Source organism: Strigops habroptila, chromosome 1 (genome assembly GCF_004027225.2).
Source record: "Strigops habroptila isolate Jane chromosome 1, bStrHab1.2.pri, whole genome shotgun sequence".
Lineage (NCBI taxonomy): Eukaryota > Metazoa > Chordata > Aves > Psittaciformes > Psittacidae > Strigops > Strigops habroptila.
In genome coordinates this window covers 86,026,703-86,039,431 of record NC_044277.2, presented here as the reverse complement: position 1 = coordinate 86,039,431, position 12,729 = coordinate 86,026,703, and positions in this window count along the sequence as shown.

Below are 12,729 nucleotides of genomic sequence, written 5' to 3'. Positions count from 1 at the left end.
GCACCCACTGGACAAGCACCTCATAGAGAAGACACTGGAGTGCTACAAGAAAGAATCCCACTTTCTTTCCCCTGAAGTGTAAAGAAATCCCTCTAGACTCCAGAAATAAGCCACCCTCCTCTAGTCATTGAACCGAGCCAGAACAGCCCTTCTTTAGAATCAGTTTTCTTTCTTAATCTTGACAGAAATATTACTTCATACAGGCAAAAAAGAGTTGGCATTTGCTGCTAATGTTGACTAGCTATTTCTTAGTTATTACACTAATTTTCAAAAGCAAAACTAAGTACTTCCTGGTGTTTTTATTGTAGCCTGTTTGTTCAATAATTTAATGACTTGTTAAGCATCTTTGAGACAGGAACCATCAGATTGTGCTGAAGTTAATACAAAGCAATCCTTCCTCATGGCCAGGACATCATAATAACTGCAATACAGTGATGTATGATTTGGAATAAAAGGTTCCAAGGAGTAACCAATATTTTTCTGTATCTTCAGAAAGACTCTTTGGCACTAAACAAAATATTGCAAATAAACACTGAAACTGTAATTTCCTGGTACCCACATCTGAGTTTTCTAAATCCTTTCAGAGCTGCCTCTTCCGCTTTAGATGCTCCTATTTGCTGTTCTCTACTGACTGTCAGGTTAACAATAGAAAGAAGGACAGGTAAATTGTCATAGGCTTTTGTCCAGACATTGTTTTTGAAAAAAGCTCCACTCAAAATTAAATTGCTTATATGTCATGTCCATAGTTACAGAGATTGTGTCCAACAGCCAGACTCCATGAGGTCTCCCGCTGTTGCTGCAGCCTCTGATGCAGCCCAGTTGGATCTTTTGGACACAGGCGAAGTTGAAAAGCACCTTTCAATCCATAGGTACTTTCTCTGACTAGGAGGAAGCTGGATTCTTACTGGATGTATTAAGCTGCCTATTTCAGATGTCTAAAGCTACACACCTCAAAATCCTGTCTTGTCAGCGGTGAAGAGTGGGTGTTCAGTGATGTGATTTTCATGGAGAAAGTTAAATACCTGCAGTATCTTACAGTTTCATTGACCAAGGTGCATTATGTTTAAGTGATCTGTTGCTTTCAAAGAGATTTCATAAATGTATTTAACAATATTATCTATAACTCTCATTCAAAGATCAATGCATACAGCTAGTGTTGAGCACAGAGCTGAACCATACACTAATGCACTTGAACAGTCTTTCCCTTTTTACTGACATTTCTAGAACATGAGAAAAAAAGTGTTGAAAACAAAAAGCTTCTAACTCACTCTTATGGCTTGTAAACAGAAGATCATATATTTAGAGTCTGAGAATGAGGAAAAGGTGACTAATATTTTAGAAGAAAAAATAGTGTATTTGTAGAGAAAAAGCTCCTAAAATGAGCTCAACCTGCACCTATATTTTTGCTATAATGTGGTTGATTTAGAACAAAACTAAAGATGTAGTAGTAGTGTACAGCTGAATTTTCTGGTTAACAGCAGTCTGAGGAATTGCAATTGCCTGAGACTTCAAGTAGGTTTATTTGAATTACCTATTTGTTATAGTAAATTATTTTGGAAATTTCACTCACCTTTTGATCATTAATCTTGGACTTTGCTGGTTTGACAAGGCTGTGTTTGGAGGACCCTCAACAAGCACCAGGGTAAAGAGCTCATCAGGATCCGATAGTGAATGGAAAGACAAACTGAGGGGTGAGGAGGGTACCTGATGCCCATGCAGCATGTTATTCTTGCTGCATGGAGCAGACAAGACCATAAGGTTCAAAAGGAAAGCCCTCAAAGTGGGTTCCCCTTCCAAAGCCCAGTGCCTTGGCCAGTAGCCTGGGAGCAGAGAGGGAGTTAGCTTAAGGTCTCTCGACCCTTCAGTTCTGATTTCTAAATAAGCAATTGTAACAACAGCTACAGCAACCGTTACAGCAACTCTTTCCAATAATGCCAAGCTAAGTGGGAGGTATCCTTTTGTGTTGAAGAGGCTTATAGAGGCTTAGTAGCAATGGATTTATTGGGCCAAGTGAAACCTGTTCTCCTGCAGGGAAATGTACTAGTATAGGGAGGCTCTGCTTTGCTGGGGGAGCCAGATTGATTCCTGTATCTCAGTTCTCCTCTGCATCCCTATTTAACATGCGTTCACAGTCAGTTTATGCAAGTGCATTCACTGTGGTAGTACCTTGCCAAGCAGTAAATATGGTTTACTTTGTGGGACAGTTGTAAAGTGCTTCGTTGGAATAACCACGGGCATTGTTCTTACACTTCAGCTTTCATGACCAGCAAGCATACTTTTCTTCCTTCTTTTTGTCAAAGAATGAGGAGGCTAAACATGCTGATAATGCCAGGACAATATCAGTTTTAATGTGCAAAGCTTAAAACACACATGTGAGTGTGTCAGTGCACTTTGGACACTGATGTGTATGAAAGTCATTCCATGGGCTCAGGCAGGAATCGCAGATGGAAGTGCAATTGGATACCCAAAGATGCACATCCCCAGGGGAAAGACAGATGGCACTACGTACATACAGTCTGCTGTGATTGTCTAGCTGGAGCGTGAACGTGATCGTATCTTACCTGTGAAGGCCTGTTTAGAGAGAGAATAGGTCCATCAGCTATGTGTCTTACATGGCTCCAGGTTGAAGGTTTGGTGGCAATTTAGCAGCCCATGTGTCTGGATGTAATGTCCAGCATGACGTGATTGTCTGTCAGAGTATATTCTCTGGATTTAATTTATTGTGCATCCAGAGCAACAGATTAAATAACAATGTTAGTGTGGTAAATAAGGCTTCTGTTTACACAGATTTACTTTTTTCCCCAGCTGTTTTTCCCCTGCGCTTTGGGGGCTTTCATGGAATTGCTCTGCTTAGACTTGTCTGTACCTAGATCTGGCTGTGTGAGGCTGCCTGGGTTTCAAACCACAGCTCATTCTTTTCTTCTTGCTAATCAACATCATCTGGCTTCTGATCAGTGAAGTCAGTCAGCCAGTGATTTGCACCAGTTGTGGTTTTGATGCAGTGGTGCATGAGGTTAAGTGGATAATACCAGGGAGGCTTGTTGCTGCTGTAAACACCATTCAGGGGTTTACTTTTTTATGGAAACTGTTTTAAAATCCCCTCACACTGCAATAGAAAGTTCATTTTCTTCCACAGGTATGCTGAAAAGTTAAGTAGGTCGTTTTTATCTTTAAAATGTAAAGCTTGAAAACACTTCTCTGAAATAATCTCCATTTGGTAAATCTAGCAAGTGGTATTTTTGTCGTCGCTTGATGATGCCATGAAAGAGAAATAATGCTACTGTAGTCTGGGATTACTCTGTGGCACTGGGTCACTGCTGGATCTTAGTTTGAAGTAGACTTCAGTGATGTGAACTTTCAGTAGGAAAATGAAAATATTGTCAAACTCTAGCGGATCTTCAGTGACCTTGGTGAACTGCTGAATGTGCATATTGACCTCTGGCTCAGTGCCTACTGCACCTTTCCTTTTAAAGGGAGTGAAGGCACAGCAAATTGGAAAGTGGGTTGAAAGGCGAGACTCCCATTTGACCAAGAATAGTCTGAGTTGATGGCTGCTGAGTAGCCTTCCCTGAATCCCTAATATCCCAGTGGTCACTGCTTTGTGTTCTGAGCTACCCAGATCTCTAGGTGAGGCTTTGGACATGTGCTTTTAAAATCTGTCTATCTATTCAAGGAGGAAGATGTAGGTTTATAGAAAAGATTTGAAAAGATCTGTACTTTTTACCGATGATTATTGCTTGCTGAGTACTGTTCAGCAGCATAGCAGAAGGCACAAAGTGTTCCTTTTCTGAAAAACAACTTGTTTACATGTATATCCTGCTGTTTTAAGTTAGGTCACAGAAGGTTAGGCTTTACTTTTTCAGAATCTGATGTAAATATGACATTGTTCTTCTTCTTCCAATCAACATATGTATGTATATATGTGCGCATGCATGCATACACACTGTCTTTAAAAATAAATACCCCCTCTTTCTATCACTACCAATTTCTATGGGCCTTCCACCCATCCCAGTGGCTGGCATTTACCAGCTCTTGTCCCTGCTATCAGAGAGCTGCAGCTCAGAGCTATGTGTTTGCGTAGGATGGGGAAGAAATATTCCAGCTATTCTGGTCTTTCACTGAAAAGGGTCATAAAGGCTTAAAGTTTATATTAATTGTAGGTGGACAAAGGAGGGATTGTTGGACATCAGGGCCCCTATAAGACCTGATGGAAACGTTACGTTCCTATTGCACACAAAGCAGTCATAGCCTCATGCAAAGACAGTTTCAGTCTGTGTTTTTTTTAAGGGCTGTGCCTGGCTCTCTGTAGCATTTCCTCTTCACCCATAGTACCTCTGAATTTCTGGCTGCCCCCTTATTGCAGGGAGCTGCACTGCCAGCGGTATAGACAGCTCTGCATCTTTCCTCTCTACAACCCACCATATGTCCCGGTCTGTCTTGAAGTAACCAGAGCTTGCTCTCCTAGATCAGAAAATAACTGGTGACAGCTTGCAAAACCCCTGCAAGCATCTCTCAATTGCAGAATGGGGTTGTATGGGACTTCTGGAGATGATCTAGTGCACCCTCCTGCCAAAGCAGGTTCACCTAGAGCAGGTTGCACAGGATTTCTTAAACCAGAATGCTTGCTCTTTTAAGGAAACATAGAAGAACACAAAGAAAAGGGAACTGGTCAACCAGTTGTCCAGGTTAAAAGTGACAGGCTTAATCCCCGCCCCCACTGTGTTTGTCATGTCCTGCTCTGTCCCCTCTGCTTCGAACTATGAAACCATAGGATCTTCTTTGGATTGGAAGCCAGACATGTGTAGGACAACCATTGTGACAAGGCGGGTTCTACTCTGTTTCTGGCTTGCAGTGTGACTGGGCAGATCACTTGGCCTTTGTGCCTCAGTTTCCCTTTTGAAAAATGGAAATGGTGATGCTTCTCTGGAGTGCTAAATGATCTATCGGCAGGAAATACTGCAGATAAACCAAGTCTTTTTGGTCACTAAAATCTGCCAGGGGTGATGAGGAAGCAGTAGGAGCCACTGGTGTAATGCAGAGATTTCTAATTCCACTGGGTGGCAGCTGAGACTCTCTTTAGGTGAGGAATAATGTTTTCTCCTCTGGGTTAAAAGCAGCAACTTCTTTGATAGAAGAAAACAGATCCAGAACAAAGCCTACTGCAAGTTCATGAGGCCATAACCATTTAAGATGGCAGTTTTCCTTTTGTTTAATACAGACAATAAACCAAGATCGTTTGAACTGAAAAATCCATCAAACCTGCTCCTTTTGGATTGCCACTTACATTATTCTTAAAGGCTTGAAAACCAAAACCACCTCAGCAGAAGTCCACACTTTTATTTGAAGTATTTCCTGCTGCCGTCTGTATGAAAACCAGGACATGAGATATTAAGTCTCAAAACTATATTGGTCAAGGAGGCAGATAGCTAAACAGTTCCTGTTGTCTGTAGGCAATATGATCCATTCTGCACACCTATACACCACCTTCCCTCAGCTGTGATGTCTGTTTCTTCCTTGGTGCTTTGTGTTGTTTGGACCCAACAAATGAATACCAAGCAGCCCTGCAGGATGCCGAACCATTTAGTGGTTGGCTCTTGCTTTTCTGTTCAAGCGGTAAAGAAAAGCCTCTGCAAATCATGGCAGTCTTACGGATTAGGCTGGAAGTTAGTGGCAAGAATTGCTCAAGATGCTGTATTGTTCAGATGCTGTATTAGTGCTTCAGGAAGAGCTGCTGTCTGTGTCTCTAATGGAAAACAAGAGTCTCCCTAGCCCTGCTCAGTGGCTTTCCTCTAGGGATTTGAGCACCCTGTCCTTTCAGGCAGTTCTTCCAGAAACCTGAGTTTCCTCCTCGTTTACATGGAGGAAAAGTAGCCCTTTCTCTCTCTGTGCTGCCTCAAAATGAGTCACACCATGAAATTTGCCAGAGAGCTTCTCATGCTTTTGCTGCATACTTACCTGCAAGTGCCTCACCCAAGGATTGCTTATTCTCTCTTGTGTTCTTACACATCCAGTTCTCTCTGGGTATGTTGTTCATGTTGGTGCAATGGGTAGAAAGGGGCTGAAGGTGCTTCGTAGGAAGTTTCCCTGTCTCAGAAGAGCTAGCACATCTGTGTAAGGCTGGCAAAGGCAGCTTTTGCAGTAGTTGCCTTCAGGGTGGGCAGAGAACAGCAAGACTGTGGTTCATCTGCCACTGGTGTAATAGTTTCATGACAGGAGAGTAAACAAAAGCCATTCTCAGCCTAGCCTTAACATTAGAGAGATATGACCAGGAATGCGACACCTGCCCTGCAGATTTTGGCTGTAGAAGCGAAGCAGGTTGCCCTCAGCATGGGTGCAGGATGTCTCTGCAATGCTGTATAAAGCTGGTTTGGGCATCAGCAAGTTTGTTTAAGAACATGGGAGGCTTTGGATGTGAGAGGTAATGCCACAGATATAATTAGAGGGTGAGAGAGCATGGTGGCTCATTCTTGGGGATTGTTTGAGTGTTAATAAGCTTTGACAAGAGTCATGGATGAAAAAAGAGAGAGCTGCAAAGCTAAAACAGGGCTGGGTTCAACCCTGAGACATCTCGCGTGTTCCTGGTGAACACATGCCAGATGAATGTGCAGGATGATGGGCTCCCTTGTTTGTGTCTGAATCGATTTTTGAAAGGCAATTGATGGCCAGTATGGGTGGGCACAGGACCATCCATCAGGCCTTCAGCATTACAGCAAACAAGACTGCATGGAGATGCTGAGTGCAGTGCAGGAGTGGGTGGCCTGAGAAAGGAGCAGGTTCAGCTTCAGCAGCTCTTTCTTTACTGCCCTGTGATACTGCCATAGACCAGTTGAGGAGCAGGTTTCAGCAACACAGGCTGGCATTGTGCAGGTAGATGATGAGGATCTTCTTACACTTAAACTTTATAGGCCACTTATTGCTTCTAAGTAGCCCACTAAAAGCTAAAAAAACACCAAAACCAACAAAACTAAAGTAGTTATGTTCACAACAGTCACGCTCATGAAACTGCCATGTCAAACAGTGCTGATACACTGACAAACAAACAGCAATGAAACAGAGTTCTCTGCCAGGACAGCACAGGAACCCCAGAAAAAAAGTTAAGCCAGGGAAAACTGAAGCTAACTTCAACTCTGAAAAGAAATCAAGCTGAAACAAAATGAAAATTCAGCATAGCTTGGTGTATAGCTGTGACACTTGCTGCCCTCCCAAAATAGTACACGACTTTAAAAACTTGCACTCATAGAACGGAAAAGATTCCTTAACTGGTGATGAAATTGGGAAAGAACCTATCACCTGATCACTGAGCTGAAATACATCAGAAGTGCTGGACATAGGCACTGCCTGTGCTGGGGGAGCAGCATGAAGATTCCTTCCAAGAAGGTGTCAAACCCAGATCAGACCCCATGAGGTACAGAAAAAGTCCTATAAAAACTTTTACAGGGAGAAGCAGAGCAGGTGGCAGTGGACAGCAGAAACAGAGCAGCTTTCACCCTGCACAGCAGTGCTGAGGAGGTTGCAGTGTAAGTGTGGTAGAAAAGGTGTAACTGGAGCCATTCACCTCTTCTATTTTGTTTTCTTCTGGGCATCAGTGCCTCCTTAGACTGCAGACTGTCCCCTGCATGGTGCAGCACAATGTTCTGCAACACTCATGTGCCCTTGCTCAGCCTGCTTTAATCTCCTCATCCTCATTTTCTCCCTCTGGTACTGAAAAGCAGAGCTGTGAAGGAAAGCAGCTCCAAAAGCTCTTTGTCTCCCTGCCCTAGTCCTGGTGAGCAGTTGTGCAGTGGCATGACCCTGAGGTCTGCCAGCAGTGAGCCCTGCTCTGCCACTCAGGCAGTGCAAGCTTTCCTCTCCCAGGAACTCCAGCCTGATCTGGGGCCACCCTGCTCCACAAACTGGATTGCCACTGAGTCCCAGGCTGCTTCCTGCTGACTCTGCAGCAGGCAATAGTCTGATTAAACAATTCTAGCTAAGTATGCAAAGGGATTCAATGCTGCCTATTTTTGCATCAGGTAAGAGCATACGGGCTGTCTTCAGTGCTGCTCCTTTGCCATCCTAGAAATGAGAACAAATCTTGTTTCATTAATGTTGTTTAATTTTATTCTATTTTTTTTTTTTTTATTAGGATTTATAGCTAATTAATCTGAAGGTGCTGGTCAGGGGTAAAACTAGTTTGGGATGATCACCATACCAGGAGCACCTGCTTTTAGCTGAACTGCTTCCTTTGTTTCAACTTCTTTTTAGCAATGCCAGCTCCAAGCTTTTGGAAACATGAGCCTGTACCCTTGTGTATCATGCAAGTTGCTAATAGTTTTGTTCCTAAGGTGTAGTTACACGACACAGACAAGGCCATAATTAGTGTCACAGCAAAAAAGAATATGTAGGTGAAACCCAGTGCTTGGTAAATACTTGGTACCTAAAACTTGGGGGTCTTTGAGGAGCTGTGTGGGCTGGTGGACTGAAAAGAAAATCTGTGGCTCAAATTGTTTATTGCTGCCATTGCAGTGTGATTTGTCAACCCATCTTCTGTGTGTTGAGCTGGTTTTTTTGTTTATAAAAAAAAGAGTTGAGTACTGCCTGCCTTACCCTATTGTTTACCAGAGGGACAGATAGATCATTCATTTGCGCGTTGCTCAACATTTGAAATCAAAGACCATGTAGTCGGAGCAGGGGATTTTGAGCTGGTCTGCACAAATAGTTGAACTATCTTAACTGTAGTCAGCTATGGGAAACATCACTTGGAATCACAACTAGAAACCTAGTATTTTGGCTGATAGCAATTATGTCTGAGCTTGGTAGTTTATTAACTTGAAGTTTTAAATTGATATCACAATTAACTTACCCACTGAAAGGTAAATTGCTCTAAGCTGTAACTGTTATAAATGAATTCAACTGTCTCCCCAAAGGAGTTTCTGAAGGATTAACTGAATCAGTTTAATAACCGATTGTAGTTAAATATAAATAGTGGGAACTATTTTGTGTAAACCAGTCCTCAGTTCTGCGAGGTTTCACAGTGAATCAGGTAATGGCAGCACCTGGGGAGAAGCATCAGAGTCTATTCAGAGCTTAACATACAGATCTGCTTTGCAAGGAGAGCTATGTGCATCAGCAGAGCATTGGAGTTTTTTTGCTGTTATTAGGAAGATGCAAAGATCTTCCTAAAACCAGTTTGAAAATGCTTACAACTTTGTGACAAAAGTTACTGGTGCAGCATAGGTGAATTCTGTTGCTTCAAGTTTCTTAAAATCCTGTCACTGTATTGCCTATTTTTCTGCGGGCTCTTGTAGATCAGTTATTGCTTTTCTGTACCACCTGGACAGAGGCTTCTGGATCTAGCTACCCTGTAAATTGTGTAAACTCTGTATTGTGTGCACCTGCTCAGTCTGACAGAAATGTGTTGGAGCATCTCTAATTGGGATCAGACTTAGAATCATAGAATGGTTTGGGTTCGGAGAAGACCTTAAAATCATCTAGCCAACCCTCCTGCCATGGGCAGGGATGCCTCACACTAGACCATGTCACCCAAGGCCCTGTCCAACCTGGCCTTTGAACACTGCCAGGGATGAAGCATTTACCACTTCTTTGGGCAACCTATTCCAGTGCCTCACCACCCTCACAGTAAAGAACTTCTTCCTTATATATAACGTGAACTTCACCTGTTTAAGTTTGAACCCATTACCCCTTGTTCTATAGCTACAGTCCCTAATGAAGACTACCTCTCCAGCATCCTTGTAGGCCCCCTTCAGATACTGGAAGGCTGCTATGAGGTCTCCACACAGCCTTCTCTTCTCCAGGCTGAACAGCCCCAGCTTTCTCAGCCTGTCTTCATACAGGAGGTGCTCCAGCCCCCTTATCTTTGTGGACCTCCTCTGGACTTGCTCCAACAGCTCCATGTCCTTACATTGAGGACATCAGAACTGCACACAATACTCCAGAACTGCACAGTACCTGCACTAGTATTAAATCCTAGCCTAAGAAATGGCAGTCAGAGTATGCATTATGCTACTCGTTGTCCTCTGACTGAGATTGTACAGGTTGTGTCACACATGATGGTATTGTTTTCTTGGATAGATTTCAAAGAAAGCATTGTCTCAGTGTTGAGGAAGAGAAAAATATCTTCAATGATCCTGCTGTGTATAGGCAGGAAAGGTAACCAAATGTTGTAAGACAAGTGGCAGTGAGAACACATATCACAGAGTTTGTAGCGTCTTTGGAGAACATAGCTCAGATTGCATCTGGATGCCTAAGGGAATGCTTCAGGTTCAAAATATCATCTTGAATAGTGATGGTAATGGGAACAGCTGTTCACTAACTTGTGCAAGTGTAAACAAGGTGTGGTTTAATGGGCACAAAATCACATGTTTGCAATGAGCAACCCAACCTCCCCCACTAGATGCAAGCTCTTGGGGCAGGCTCCAGCTGAGTCTGGCCTGTGTACCAGACCTACACTCAGTCTGCCCACACCCAGTGCTCTCTATGGCAGGACCCAAAGTGTGGCTCTCTGGGCCTGGCTCCTGCACCTCGGGCTTGCACTGCACTGCCTGCGTGCCTGATGCTGAGGTCACCATGGCCTCAGCTAGCACAAAATGCTATGAACTCTTTTAGATCATGAGACACCTATAGTGCATGATGTCTGGTGCCATTGACAGCCCTTTTAGCAGAGAGCTTGGTGAGGGATTGAGCATAAAGCTTAATTTCTGTTGGGTCAAGGAAGGAATAAGTGAGAATCTGGGCAGCTTACCCTTATTCTGCCTCTGTTGCTAGGGTTTGGGGGCTTTTGGTCTTTTTGTTGTGTTCTTGTAGTTGTGGGAGTTTTTTGTGTTGTGGTGGTGTTTGGTTTGTGTTTTGTTTAGTTTGTTTTTTGGTTTTGTTTTGTGGTTTGTTTTTTTGTTTTTGGCTTTTTTTTTTTTTTGTTGTTGTTGGTTAGATTTTTTTTTTTTTTTTTTCAGTTAAACAATCTCCATGAGCAGTGTTAACTTCACATTAACTTTGCTACAGTGAGTAAAAGATACCATACCAATAATCACAGTCTGTTGGCCTGCACCTTCTTCCTAAATTAACAGGTGATAGGATGGTCATCAGTTTCTGAGGAGTTACTATAGAGGGTGGGAAGCAGTGTGATGTACTCCCAGTTCATCATCAGTAAATTCACTGAGCTGTGTACACATTGCACAGACAGACTGTTCAAGCATGGCATCAGGCTCTGCTAACTCTCACCACAGAATCAAGCTCATTAGGAGCTTGTAAGCCTCAAAGGATAGTCCTTTATCATCATCTTTAATTATGAAATCCACAAGATACAAAGCAATCCCTGGCTACAGAACACTGGCAGCATCTTGTGTTTTAAATGGAAATGCCCTGGATTTTTCTACTGTACCACTGGTGATACTGCAAAGTTAATAATCTTAAGTGGTATTTACCACTGCATGTAACCAAGAATTGTGATGACATCCTATTTATATCAAAAAAGGCTCTGTGGATGTGTCACCCCTGTGTTTTGATATAGCTGTCTCTCAAATATCTTCTGATAGACATCTCTGCCAATCACTTTGAGGCAGTAGGAGTAAAATCTGTGAGGACATGTAACACAATACTGAGTACTTTGGTTTGACTTGGATTCCTGGCTTAGTGCTCCAAACTGTACTTTGCTGGTCAGGTTTGGGAGGGATTTTCTTTGCAGAGAAAGGGCTGTGCTGCTGCAAGATTATTATAGTTGTCTGTTATCACGAGTCATGAGACGGCCCAGAGACCTACAACCACATGTGGAGTGCTAGCATTTGCAGTCTGGTTGGACCAGATACAATGAATAAATACTAAAAATAAGAGGAAGAACTGGGGCAGAAGGACAAGCTTAAGAGTGATGTTGGGAAGGGGCACTTAGCTATGCACCCCTGTGTAGGTATGGATGCTGCATGAGTCATCTCATGCAGTCCTTTTGGCTAATGTCATTGTTCCCGCTATGATTCAGATGTTAGGAATGAGGATGTAAATACAGGCAGCCAGCACAGGCCGTTGTGGCTGGCAAGAAGGTGTGTTTTCAGATCATCAAAGTAGTCTGGAAGAAAAGACCTACCTCTATCCTTAATCCTTTGTCCCAGCTTCTAACCCAAAGAGCCTAAATGAGGACAAAAGCTGATTGTCTTCAGCAGATCCCACCAGACTGGGAAGGCAGCAGGTGAAACAGCTGCACTGATATCCAGGATCCAAAAGATAATTCCCATCACAGCAATTTTCAGGAAGGCCACACTTTTTTCTTTCTTATTTTGAGAAGTTCCTTTCGCTGACATCTCTCACAGTTTTAAATGTATTCTGGTAGGTAAAGAAGATAGTTTAATTTGTAAGTGCTGTAAATAATTTCATTTAAGAATAATGCTATATTATGCTTATTCTGAAACTTCCATCTCAGGATGTAAGTGATCGTGCTGTGATATGGGCATTGTAACAATAATAACTATCACACAGATGGGGAAATGACAACTAACCCAATGTCACACAATTTCTTCATCATGGCAGGAAATAAAATCAGAATCTCTTGGTCCTTGGTTCACTAAACAATATCTGCTTCAACAAGAAATCTTTTCATAACCGTGGTATGGCTAACAATGTTTATACATATTAGCAGCTGCTGTCTATATAGTCTCTTTTCATAGGTGAGCTTGCCACAGCTGATAGAGAAATTGACTCTATCAGATGCACTTTACACTGACATTTTCATTACTAGTCTGCCTTGTC